Below are 14,675 nucleotides of genomic sequence, written 5' to 3' on the forward strand. Positions count from 1 at the left end.
ATGTCCGGAGTGATTCACGCGAACTAGGGTTGAAAGTATGCAGAGAAGCGCCGGGTTAGGAGTAATGGATGCTGATCAGCAGAATAGGACATATAGTTCTGCATAGATGTGATTGTAAGGGTAAGCTTTAACATTTCTTTTTTAGCTGTTATTGTAGATGTTTTTGTTACCTCATTTAAAAATATTTATTATATGAGCTCTTCAGCCGAGAAGGCCCATGGTTTAGTTTATTATATTTTTCATTTTTCTCTCTTTGCTGCTTTATTTTCCAATTTGGAATTTTAAGTTCTTCTACGTCTTATTTTTTTTATGACACAATCTTTAGCAATCAAAACACAAATAAAGTTCTATAAGCTAATTTGCTGGCTGCGAAGCAAGGGGCTCCTGTTGGCGTGGTAAGGTCTTCTCCAGTGACGAGACCACTTTAACCGGTTTACAGGTCAGCAGGTCAGTTCCTTTTGAGTCTCCTATTACCTTGGTGTTCTAGCAGAGGTTGGAGTAAGGGGTTACTATGTGATTCCAGTGCTTAATGGTGCTTCGTGCTGTATTTAGTGATTACATCCTGTACGAACGGGATTCTTAGGTCTTCATGAAGTGTTAGGTTTGACACATACCAAGGTGCATCATCTATCGTTCGGAGTATTTTTGATTGGCATCTTTGAATGATGGCTGTGTTTGACTTGCTCGCACATCCCTAGAGTTGGATTCCATACATCCAGATAGGTTTTATGACGGTTTTGTATACAAAGATTTTGTTTTTAAGGTTCAGTTTCGATTTCCTGCCTACTAACCAGTTTAGATCTTTCATTATTAGGTCAATTTGTTTCCGCTTCTTAAGAATATGTTCTTTCCAGGCGAGTTTTGAGTCAAGATGTATTCCTAGGTATTTAGTGCTAGAGGATTTTGCGAAGTTCGATATTGTTAAGTGAAACTGGGGGATACGGGTCTCTTCTCAAAGTGAAAATCGCTTGTACTGATTTTGTTTCATTAATTTTAATTCTCCACTTATAAGACCATGGCTCGATTTCATTCAGTTGTACCTGTAGAATGTTAGATGCTATAGTTGGATTTTCGTCGGCTGCAAGGATGACAGCATCATCTGCAAACGTGCCAGTGATGGTTTCATTAGTTGAGGATAGATCTGCTGTGTATAGCACATATAATATTGGTCCAAGAACGCTGCCCTGTGGAACACCAGATTTTATAGGAAAATTATTGAAATTACTTTCATTCACTCTTGTTCGGAATTCTTTTCCACTCAGATAGGATTTTAACAGTTTCAGGTTAGTGATGGGTAAATATTTCTTGATTTTGAAAATCAGGCCTGTGTGCCAAACCTTATCAAAGGCTTGACTAACATCTAGAAAAGCAGCTGTGCAGTAATGTTTGCTTTCCATTGCAGAATTTATGGTGTGTACTATTCTATGAACCTGCTGTATTGTCGAGTGTTTTTTTTTTCGAAAGCCAAATTGGTGTTAGGGTATCCATTCCTCCGTATTAGGGTCTGAATTAATTTTTTGTAACAGTAACCTTTTAAGTATTTTGGATACGACTGGTAGTAGACTTATTGGCCTATATGATGAAACCTCGTTTGGATTTTTTCCTGCTTTTGGGATTAGTATTATTTCAGCGGTTTTAAAGAACTTTGGCCAGTAGTTTAATCGTAGAATAGCATTGAAGATGAGAGTAATCAGTATGATTCCTTTATCTGGTAGTTCCTTCATCATCTTGGGTATTATTTTGTCCAGCCCAGGAGCTTTTCTAATGTTTAAATATTGGATTTCTTATTGAACTTCATTTTTGGTTTGAGGTCTGATTACTGGTATGTTCTCTGGAATATTATTTATGTCCCTTTCAATTTCAATATCTGGAGCGTTGTTGTTGGGAGTAAATACTTGAGCTAGATGCTCCGCAAATAGCGTTGTTTTTTCTTCATCACTTCTGGCCCACTGTAGTGTTGGTTCCTGTTCGTTTCTAATTGGAGATACCGGTGTCTTGGGTTTTTTGGAGTTTTTGATCGGTTCCATATTGAGTTATCTTACCGGTTTAGATTTGTTATGTAGTTTGTAAATGGCAGTTCTTGTGCCTCTTTAAGTTTGGATTTTAGTTAATTACTTATCTTGTTTATTGTAGTTTTGTCTGCTGGGGCATGGGTTTGGTGCCATTTGGTCCTAGCTTTCCTTTTTTGAGCTACCAACTTTTTAATTTCAGCTGGGATGTATTGGGCTTTGCTACCTTTATTGTTCGCAGGTATAGCATTTTGTACAGCCTCTATAAGAGTGTTGTTTAAAGCCGTTAATGTTTCGTCTATCTCTCTTGTTGTTTTCTTCTATGTCTTTATAACATCATTCTTCCAGCTTATTTTCGGCCTACCTTACTTGTTCTTAATTCCTATTCCTTCAGTTAGTATTCTGTTGGTATTCTGTTGGTTAGTCTCGTGGTTGACATCCTTTGAGTATGTACCAACCATGTTAATCTTTGTCATTTTATGATCCCTAAGATATTTCTTTCTAATTATATTCTCTCTAATTCTATATTTCGTATTTGTATGGATTTCCCATTCCATTGCTTTACTCCAAATATTTTCCTAAGAACTTTTCTTTCTCAAACTTGACTCATGACTTATTCGGATTTGTTCTTCGTCCATGTTTCAGTGTCGTATAATATTAGAGGCCTTATCACTACCTTGTATTTTCTTAACTTAGTCCTTCTATTTGAGTCTCCATTCTCTAACACGGGTTTCTTTCTTACCCGTCGTTAGCTAAACTTGTAAGAAGACTGGAATTAAATCAAAACGTACCAGCTAGTATGACAATTATAGCAAAATAATTACCAGAGTATGCTCTAAGCGACCTCTAACCTGGATAGATAATAAGCTTAATCAAGCCAGATGCTAGAAATATTTATATTCAACTACGCATCAACAATTTACACTTATAAATCACCATCATTTTTATATTCTTTTTGGTCATCAGAAAATATTAAGCACTGACTGCTTAAAAAACATCTCACAATATTTATAATAAATATGTTGAAAAAAATAGGTAATGTGCGTCCTCCCTGCGGATCACCTGAGGTGACCATTTGACTCTGAAATATTACAGCAACCTTAACTCTTTGACTACGACCTGTCAAAGAATTTTTGATCCATTCAACAAACTGAACATAAAATCCCACAAACAGCAATTTTGAAAGAAGAATTTGATCATCAACACGATCAAATGCAGTATATACAGGGTGCGGCAGATAAACGGCCAATTAGAAATATCTCGAGAACTAAAGGTAACTGAATCATGAAAATTGGAATGAAGAGGTTTTAATCGCCGAGACAGAAGACGAACTTCAAACATTAACACACATCTTCAATACAACAGCCAAGAAATACAATATGATAATATCAGCTGAAAAAACCAAATGTATGACAACATCTAAATACCTACTACGTTGTAAAATCGAAATTAGTGGGAAGATAATGAAGCAGGAGGCAAGGTTTAGATATCTGGGAATAGATATAGCTAGTTACGAAGATGTTGAGGAAGAAGTACGACAACAAAGCTTAAAAGCAAGTAAAGCGGCGAGATATGTTAATGACACAATCTGGAAGAACAAACACCTAAGACAAGACACAAAAACAAGAATCTATAAAGCAGCGATTAGACCTATATTAACATACACGGCAGACACAAGACCTGACACATCTAAAACGAGACGACTACTAGAAACAACAGAGATGAAAATACTCCGACGAATATCAGAGAAAAGTCTGTTGGATAGAGAGAGAAGCGAAAACATAAGAAGAGCATGCAATATAGAAGACATAAATGGATGGGTGGAAAAACGGAAACAGGTGTGGAACGAACACATTAGTAAAATGGCAGGGGATAGCATAGTACGAATAGCACGAGATAAGTCACCAAATGGACGAAGACGTATTGACAGGCCAGGAAAAAGATGGTGCGACAATTTAAACAATTTAGGAGGCTTATATTGAAGAAGAAACAGGCTTTAAAGCCTACATACAAGAAGGAAGAAGAAGAAAAAGGGTTTTGAAGAGTGACCTATTTAATAAAAATATTTTCATCTATTTGCTACTTGATACAGCATTATCGATAACAGTGTTAGGTTGCCTTTTTTATTATACAGGGTGCTGTCAAAATTGGCATAAAACCGGCATCCTAAATTTTTGCCTAATTCCTTTTTTTTTTCAAATGGGACATCCTTTATGTGATTCATTATTTTAGAAAAAATTTTGTTACTACCGATCTGTATTAGTATTTAACAATAAAATACTGAAATCTTTTATTTTCAACACTTTTAAATTTATTTTAAATTATTATCACTACAGCTGTTTCGGCCAGAGTGCCTTTCCCAATTGATCTATTTTTGGTATGCGTTTACATTTTATAGTCTTTAACTGAATAAGTTGAGGAGGGGAGAACTGTTAATCTCAAGTTGGTCATTCAGAATTATGTCTGTATTTTTTAATTTGGAAATCAACAAGGTTAGGTAGGAACTTATTTTATTTCCGCCCCGTTTTGCTAAAGACTCATGCCATAAATAGCAGTGAGCTTGTAAGTTGTTACAGCGCACAGCATACACGTACAGCAGAATCTGTTCTACTCGACTCACGGCAGTTTTGGGTGAGTCGGTTTGTTAGATTAATTCGCATAAATATTCTGTCGCTCTAAAAACAAGTTTAGAAATTAGTTTCACATTTATTCTCTCAAAGGTTATACGTTTAACAAAATGAATTCTCGCAAACTTAACGCAATAATTTTATTACTTCAAGAAGAGGAGGAAGAAGAAGAGTTGATAACGTTAAATTTAAATAAAAGAAATAAAAATGTAAACGAAATTTTCATCTCTTAATACAGAAGGTGCTTTTAAATTAACAGTCGAAGAAAGATTGTTTCAAAACGAGGAAAAATTTCGAGAATATTTTAGACTTTCCAGGGATTTGTACTAGATCCACTAGTCTTTCATCTTCCTCGGGAGAAAATTCAGTAGACATCACTTAATTATTACAATAATAATAACTATATAAAAATACAATTATAATTTCGGTATAGATGTGTCCTCTGTGAGCTCAGCTGAACGTTTGCGTCCAAATCAAATCGCAGTTGATTCCAGCGCACACCGTCGTCGTACACGGCTATCGGCCTGCAGTGCGCGCAGCTCAGCAGAACCTAACAAACCGCTCTCATAGAGAACCATTTCTTTGATTTTGACGAACGTGCGCGGCGTTCGACTGACTCTGAGTTATGCGTCGCTCACTGTTCTAACAAACCATAGCTTTAAGATTAAAAAGTCTACAATTGCTTCTTGTATGACTCACCGCTTTGAAGATCTGGTGTTGGCAGGCATTGCTAGAGATCAAAACTAATAGTTTTTATTTTAGCATGATCCATAGTGAGAAATTCTTCTTCTTTGCTTTTATATCTTTGATCAGCTTTTGAATGGTATTCGTTTAACTCTTCTTTTAGTTGTATTATTTCGTCCTCATTCTTGCAGATATTAATTTTCATTTTTAATTTGTCACATGTACCGCATGTGTCTTTCTTAGGTTTCTCTATACTGATGTTCACGCTGTAAAATATGTTTTCGTATATTTTACGATTAACAAAATTATCTGGGTATATCTTCTTGTAAGCTCCATAAATAGCAGTGAGTGTGTAGTGTGAAGGTAAATGTTTCTTTGATGACTGATCTCTTGCCATTATTTTCTCAACATCTTGTACCTTCTTCCGATTTTCATGATATCCTCTTTGGTCTAATGTCTTATTTGAGAACTTTTTTCGCTTTCGCTACTGTATCTTCTATGAATTTCTTACTAATATTATAAGTTTTCATAAAACAGTCCTTGCAAACAACAGAACGAACGCCATCTTCAGGAAATGACAAATTATGGTATACGGTCGGTATCGTTGTTTGTTTGGGTCAGAACACATTATTAACATAAAACTCTTCTCTTTAACATCCATGAGAGCAGCTATATTCTAACCTACGATTGTAGCCTCCCATTTCCCAGAATTTTTTGAAAAGTTGCAAGCGAAATTTGACCTTTATTTTTTACTTGCACTTATTTCTACATAACTTCAGCTCTTGCATAATTTTATATATAATACTAATTAACTATCATCTGATGTGAAATCGAATACATTCTGAATTTCATCTGGAAGTGATGCAGCAACGCTACTGGCGTGGCACATCTCTGATTCATCTCTGGCATAGTGCTCTACAATGCAACAAAAATAAAATTGTTATTAGCAAGTAACAAAAAAACGACACTGAATGCACATTTTGTTTTTGTTCATATAATTTCTTTCATAGTTTATACTAGGTAAATACTTTCAATATAATTATTTATTACTTACAGAAGGAAAGTTTTTCTGCATTGGTATAATCCCTTCCAAGTGATTATCCACACGTGAAGATCTTTAATTGCAATTTTCTAATAAAGTTTTCTTATCTGAAGAAAATCTTTATTTATTCCCGTACAGAAACAACTGAAGAATTATATATTACAGTAAAAATATTGTAAAACTACTTATAGAAAATAAATTATGTTTTTACTTACCATCGGCATTATTCAGATACTTAAGCATATTCAGAATTTGTTTTCTTCTAGACATTTTTCAATTTTCACTTATTTAATTTAATATTTTAATATTTTTCTAAATATACATATAAATAAATGTAATTACTTTTTACTTTTAATATTTACTAAATTTAAACAAAGATTTTTATTTTGCAATAATAATCACAACTATGACACATGTTACATACTAAGCTAACCATGAATTAGGGGACAAGTCAAGTTGTCTCATTATTCACTAAGAGAAATACTGATATAGGAATTGTCAAAAGGAATATGTTAACATATCCCTTTTTACATTAAATTTTATGTACTATTTCGTAAGTGGCTCTTTTGGAACAATCATCTTAACATACAAATTTAGCTACATGGACTTGTCCCCTTTTACCCACAATTAAAACATACTTTTTAACCGATATCTTAGTTAATTTCGTTTTTATCAAAAATTGATTTGTCCCCTATTTCACGCCCAAGAGCGATTTAAAATACAGCAATACGTCAACACTGAATAAAAGTTTTTAAAAGAACTGTATATACATCCTCTCCTCAGTCCTAATCCCTTTTCGGATGTGGTTACATCATCAGGCTTTTACAGTTTTTTTACGATTTCCCTCCATCCTTCCCTGTCCTGGGCTAGTTCTTCGTCTTCATGTAACCCTTGGTTAATCAATTGTTTGATCTACCCAACGGTTTGGAGATCGTCCGCTAGGTCTCTTTCCTTCAACTCTACCCTAGACTATCAGTTTTTCCATCGTACCTGTTCTTCTAGCAATGTGTCCAAAATACTGCAAATATCTCTGTTGTATTTGTCTAAGCAATATATCCTTTACTTTAAGTTGTTCTAATATCGATATGTTAGTGCGATGATCAATCCAGGATATTCTTAACATGCGGCGGTATACCCACATTTCAAAAGCGTTTAGCGTATTAGTTTATTTTTATCTGCTTTCTTTAATGTCCACGTTTCGGATGCATATATGGCTATGAGAAAAATGAGTGCCCTTACCAGCCTTAGTTTTGTGTGTACTGTTATGCTAGAATTTTACCAAATTGTTACCTGTTTCATCATAGCTGTTCTGCAATAGTCAATCTTCTACGTATCTCTCTGTCACACCCTCCATCATTTGTTATTAGGGATTCCAGGTATATGAAACTATTTACTACTTCAAAGCCCCCAATTTCTTTAATATGTTGAAGATTATTCCGAGCTCGGTCTACTATCATGATCTTTGTCTTACTCCTATTTAGCTTTAGTCCATATGTTTTGCTTTACTACTCCAGACATTTCATTATGTCTTCCATTTCTTCTTAATTTGCCGCGATTATTAAAGTGTCATCATCATATCTCAAGTTGCTGATTTTTTGACCTCCTACTGATATTCCACCTTTCCATCCATCTAGTACCTTTCGCATAATGTGTTCGCTGTAGATGTTAAACAAAGTTGGCGAGATTATGCATCCCTGCCTGACACCTGCCTCTGTTCTGAAATTATCTGAATTTGTGTTGGTTATTTTTACTGTGCACTTATTATTTTCATATAGACTTCTAATTAGTTGAATTTAGTGATGGGGTGTTCCCATTTCCGCTAGTATGGACCATAGCTGCTGCCATTTGACTTTATCGAAGGCCTTTGTGTAATCCACAAAGCACATAAGAATAGGAGTATTGAATCCACGAGTTTTTTTGATTAGCTGTCTGACATTAAGGATGTGTTCTCTTGTGCCTTTTCCTTAGACAAATCTCGCTTGTTATTCTGATATCTGAGGCAATAGAAAAGCTTTTAGTCTTTCATGTATTACATGAAGTAGAACCTTGCTTGCATGGGATATTAGGGTTACCGTTCTGTAGTTGCTGCAATCTAGCGGAGTTCTTTTTTTGAATATAGGGTTTGAAGTGAATGTTGTCCAGTCGTTGGGCCACTCTCCGGTTTCCCAAATATTTTTGAAGATCATATGCATAACATTTACTCTAACATATCCAGTCTCTTTTAAAACTTCTGCGGTGATCTGGTCTGCGCCAGGAGATTTTCTATTTTTTAACTTTTTGATTGCTTTTTCTACCTCTGGCTTTAGAATGTTTGGTTCTCTCTCTGCAGTGAACTCGTCGTGATTCTCTTTCTGGGATCATCTGCATATAGACTTTAACAATATTTTCTCCATACCTCCGCAATCCCTTTCTCGTCATTTAGAATATGTTGGTTTTTATCCATTATTGTTTGTGTGATTGGTTTAAATTCCCCGGATAGATATCGGACTTTGTTATACAGCTCATGGGATATACATGTATATACCTATGTATATACATGTATAAACATAGGTATATTAATTTATAGAGGAATTATATAAAATAATGTACGGAGTAGACGATATAATTTTAAATTATATACAGTATACAAGCAATCAAAATGTTTATGAAGATTCGACGTCTACACTGGAAGGGCCATATTGAAACAATATCATAAGGAAGACTCAAACTTAGATACATGAAACAAGCAAAACAATACCCGAAAGCTTTAAAGATGCCAACTGGAAAAACAAAGCAACCCAAGACCGACAAAGGATTGTCGATCTAATGATAATCATGTCGAGTCTTACTGGTTAATCTGTGTGCTACAATTTATCACCTAATTATTTTGCTGTATCGTGTAAAAATATGTAAACACACTGTGGATAATTAGGTAATTGCTGTTGACACTAACAGTTTTTACAGTTTGAGTCAGTTGAAATAAAATTTGAATAGGAGTAAATTAAAGAGTTATGTGTGTCAAATTTAAAAATTCAAATTCCAAATAATTACTACGCTTTTGATAAAATGAATCGTTATTGTAGTTTGGTTGGGAAACGGTTACAAGTAGGGAGTTGATACCACGGGCTGGAATCATCGGACGGAACGATATAGTTCAGTTCTATTATGAGCCGTGCGGAAGGGAGAAACGGTAGAGAATAGTGACAGAAAGCGACCGTTGAGGGCACGGTAACAATGCGGTTGCTGGAAATACTTAATATACCCAGGCCGACATAATGAACATAAGATGAAACAGAAACAACGATAAACGTCCTTAACACCTCGTGATGAATAGCATAAAAGTAATATAGTAGACAAATGGAGAAGCTCTTCACTCCTGGCGAGAGTTATCGGCCGTTGGAACATTGCTGAAGTTCTGCCACGGACACATACATAAGTGGGGTCGTTTGTTCAACAGGTAAATTGTTAAATTCTCTGTTTAATGTTGGTTTGGTTAATACAAAACCGCTATAAGAAAGTAAAATATTCGAAAAATGAAAATTTTTAGCAAAAATAAATTTTAAGCTCCATTTTTCAAGCATTAAGTAGGTCATAGTGTTTTAAAGAAGGTGTTTTATATTACTGACTAAGAAGCAGATTTGGAAAAAACTGCAAGAAGGACATGTAACAAATAATAGAAACTTTTGGACGTCTTACGACACATAAAGGGAGGAAAACGAAAGGAAATAAACGCAGTAAGAGATACATCAAAGCAAATTCAAATAAACCCAGAACAAATAGCTAGGGTTTGGGAAGAATATTATGAGAAAAAATTTGTTGCCGAAATAATAAACGAAGAAAATGTAATAAATGAAGGCGAAGAAAACATAGAGCTAGAGCAAATAAGTAGAGAAGAAGTAATAGAAGGATTATCAAACATAAAAATAGGCAAGGCAGGTAAAGATGATGACTTGAACCGGAAATGATAAAATACATGAGAGAAGAAGGAATAAACTGCTATCGCATATACTGGCTATGGAAAATATCTCTCTGTCATCAGTATACTTTAAAATATATACGAAAATAATACAGAAGAGACTAAGACAAGAAGTAGAAATGGAGTTGGGATAAGAACAAGTGGCATTTAGGACCAGGCAGACAGACAAATGACAACATATATATATATATATATATACGCGAGTATATATATATATATATATATATATATATATATATATATATATGTATATATATATATATATATATGTATATATATATATATATTATATATATATATATATATATATATATATATATATATATATATATATATGTATATATATATTATATATATCATCAGGACCTAATAGAAAGACGCATAGAAAGACACTAGAGGAAAACTAGTATTAGCATTCATAGACCTAAGAGCAGGATTTGGCACGATAGAAAGACAAATTATAGAGAAATTCTTGAGGAAAATACATGTACCAAATATATTGATAAAGATTATAGAAAGTACCTACAAAAAGGTTAAAGGAAGAGTACAAATAACAGGGGAAAGATCGAAATAATTGGAAAAGAGTTATTAAAAAAGGAGATAGTTTCAGCCCTTTGCTATTCATAATAGTATCACAGATTACAAATGGTAACAATAGAGTACTTAATGTATGCGGACGACAAATAGTGGATTCCGAGAATAAAATGAAGAAACTAATGGATATCTGGGTAAAACAAATAGAAGAACTGAAAATGGAAATTAACAAGGAAAAAGGTAAGATAATGATAATCAGTAGCAAAGAAGATAAGGAAGATAATGAAATAAAGATAAAATTTGTTTAGGTCGTTGAAAACCTTGGATTTTCTCACAATGTTTTTCCAAGGGTTGAGTATCTGTGTCGGTTACTTTGTGGTCCAAATACTCTAAAGTGTTGGTAGCAAACCGACATTTCTTCAACGAAACCCAGAGTCCATGGGTTATGAGTCGCTCTAGGACGAGGTAGAGATGTTTCTGAGGGTCTTCCCAGGAGTTAAAATCTATAATTATGTCGTCCATATAGACTATTACAAATTCGTCGATAGACTGAATGCTGTCAGCGGAATCGAATCTTTGTGTAGTGGTATTTGCCAAAAACAATTCTTCAAGTCTAATGTCGAAAATATTCTCGCCGTTCCTAGCTCTTTAATTGCATCGTGGATTGACGGCAGGGCGCATACCTCGTCGATTGTTATCTTGTTGATTTTACGATAATCAACACAAAATCAAGGTATGCCATCCTTCTTCTTGACGATCACCACTGGGCTGTTACAGGATGATCGACTTGGTCGGATGACACCTGCTGCAAGCATCTCCTGGACCTCATCGAACATGACTTTTTTCTTTGCTGGAGAATATTTAAATGGCTTCGTATTGATCGGCCGTGTGTCTGTCAGCTTGATTTCCATCACCGTGGCTCGGGTAGTAGGTTGCTTAATTTTGTCGTCAAAGACGTCTTCGTACTCCTGCAGAAGTTCCCTTACGGTTGGGACTGCAAATTGTGGAGCTTGTTTATCTTGGAGTTGAGTCTTTAAGTTGCATTATTTGGCTGAATGCGACTTACAGTAGAGGACTTTTCGTGATTCTTTTCCCACGTGTAGACATTTTCGGTTAATGCCTATTAGTACTTCTTCTTTTTGGAGCCACGGCATACCAAGAATTAGATCTTGGTTTAGATCTTTGACAATGGCACATCTCGTTGTGGACTGGAAACTTCCAAAAATGATAGTGATTTCGACTGTACCCTGACTGTGTGTAGTGGTGTGTTTGCAAGCCAACTGGACCATTCTACGCCTTTTGTGTACGTCTGCCGCTTAAACCAAGTCGGGGTTGATATAATTCATCTATTCACCGGTATCGATGAGGACCTGGACTTTCTTTGAATTGATGTTCGCATCGATTCGTGGCAGATTGGAGACCTTCTTGGCATTGATTGGATTTAGTTGGGGCACTGAATCTGGAGAGAGGCTTAGTGGGTGCCCCTCTCGTCATTTTCCTGGTTTTTAGGCTGTTGGCGGGGTTTCGGCGTCGGTTTCTGAGTTGGATTTCTATTTATCCAATCATCTATAGTCTCAGGAGTTCTCCGTTGCCTTTGCGGATATTGTCTCCTGGCTTGGTTATGGTTCGGCCGTCTTGCGGCTTTTGGTGGGTAAAGTTGTCGATTTGTACGCCGTGAAATGTTTTCGTCGGCTTGTAATTCTTCACAAATTCGCCTGAGGTCTTCTTCAGTTCTCGGCATATTGTTGCGGAGATGTTTTCTGATTTGTGGGCGAATCAGATTCGAAATGGCCCTGCACCTTTCTTCCCCGTCGATATTGGGTGGTAATCGTCGAAAAAGAGCCATCTTTGTTAAAATGATTTCTGCTATTGGCTGATATTTTTGGTAATGTCCGTATAGCTTGGACATTACCGATGATCTCTTCGTTGTATTTTCGAAGTGATCGATCAGCCTGTTTAAAAACGTGTCGTAGTTCAGACCAGTCGTGAATTGGCTCTGTACCCATTGAGCTACCTCTCCTATCAGTGATTTTTCTAGAATGTAGGCTATCCAATGTTTGGTATCAATGTTTATATTGCTCATGTGGTCTATTATTTCGTTTACAAATTCTTGCGGATTTTTTGTATCATCGCCGGAGTATTGAGGTAGTGCAGGGGTCCATTTCGCTTGTGGAATTTCTATCTTTTTCTCCTGGGCTTCGGTGGGTTTGGGCTGTGCCAGTGTCAAAGCTGTAACTGCTTATATCAACGTGGACAAAACTGAAGTAAAGGTCTGGGGTGTGGGTATCTTCTTTTAGTTGGGCGCCATGTCGTACGGTCGTAGCGTCCTCCAGGTTCTCTGAGGTCTCTGGACGCTCTACGACCGCCGCTCTTGAGGAGGATCTTAAATCCTTTGGTTCCATCCTCGTGTTCATGGAATAAACGGGATTCCGGCCTCTACGTATGAGAAGTTTCGCCAGGCGTCTGTGGTAGGTGAGGGGACACTGGCAATCAGAATACCTTAACCGTTCAAACTTTCTTACTATGACTTTTTCTTACAATGACTTAATATGTGAGTTAGTATCCTGTTGCGTGGCACATGCCTCAAGTTTCAGAGAGATGCCGGCCTTCTCACTTCGTGTAGCCGCGTTCCCTCTCCTCGAGAGAGGCACAAGAATGCCGGCAGTGTCGACTCTTCCTACTGCCCGTCGCTTCGTGTCACTACCTTTCGTAAAAAGTATTTTCGATAGTTACTATTTGCATAAGGTGTCTGGTGACGAAGCGTTATCGCAGCTCGACCCTGATCGGAAAAGGAAGACTAATCTTTACCGTGATGGGTTCCAAAGAACGCTTTGTTCAGTTCGACACAATTTAAAATAGTTCTAAGACCAATGTCTTTTCTATTTCAAAAAGCCGTGTCTTACTGACAGAGAGCGTTCGTAGTCGACACGCTATTTTTCGTGCTTCGAAGGTTTATTTTCTAAATTTGATGAAGTCTGCTTTTATTCGACGATATTAGGTTATTGGATACATAATAAAACTCAAAGTAGCGTGGTAGCAACACCAGGCCAACAAAGTCTAGCGGTGCTAGTAGTATATGACGACTGGACCCCGATCGGAAAATGTGCTGGTCTTTTATAAACTTAGTATTTGAGAATTCGCAGCAATCTTTTGCCGGGGGCCAATGACAAAGTAGTTAATAACGGGCTCTGTGATTGACTGGCCAAAGTAACAATCTTTGTCGTGATTGGTCACTTTGGCGACAATCACCTGTCAGAGTCAAGTGTGAGCTGTAGTACGTCGGTAACTGATTAGTTTACTGCGATTGTGTTGTGTTGAGGTGTGTTAGTTAATCTCTTTCTTAGAGTTTTGATCTAATTATTACGATATGAATGATAATGAGGAACAACGAAGGCGAAACGAAAGAAAGAGGAAAGGTCATGACAAACAGTACGTATAAAGATGCGATTAGCAGGAATGGCCTTCAAAATTAAAGTAAACAAAATTGTAGATGCTTAACAGCCACTATCTGAACAAGTAAGTGTTTTATTTATAGTATAAGTACTTTTAATTCAGCTTGATGTTATACTGTAACGTAACCCAAGTTGTTCATTTTAATAAAAGGTTAGGAATAGATGTTTAAAGGGTTGGAGATATAAACGAATAAACGGTCCTTTAGTTAATAAGCGTATAAAATCATTAATTTATATTTTTACTTTTAGGTTTTATGCAAATGTAAAAATAACTGGAAGCAGTTGGAACATGAACAGAAACTGAAGTTATTTGTTAACTTTTATAAAATAGAAGATTCTGATGTACAAAATACTTACCTAATAGGGTTGATA

Source organism: Diabrotica undecimpunctata, chromosome 10 (genome assembly GCF_040954645.1).
Source record: "Diabrotica undecimpunctata isolate CICGRU chromosome 10, icDiaUnde3, whole genome shotgun sequence".
Taxonomy (NCBI): domain Eukaryota; kingdom Metazoa; phylum Arthropoda; class Insecta; order Coleoptera; family Chrysomelidae; genus Diabrotica; species Diabrotica undecimpunctata.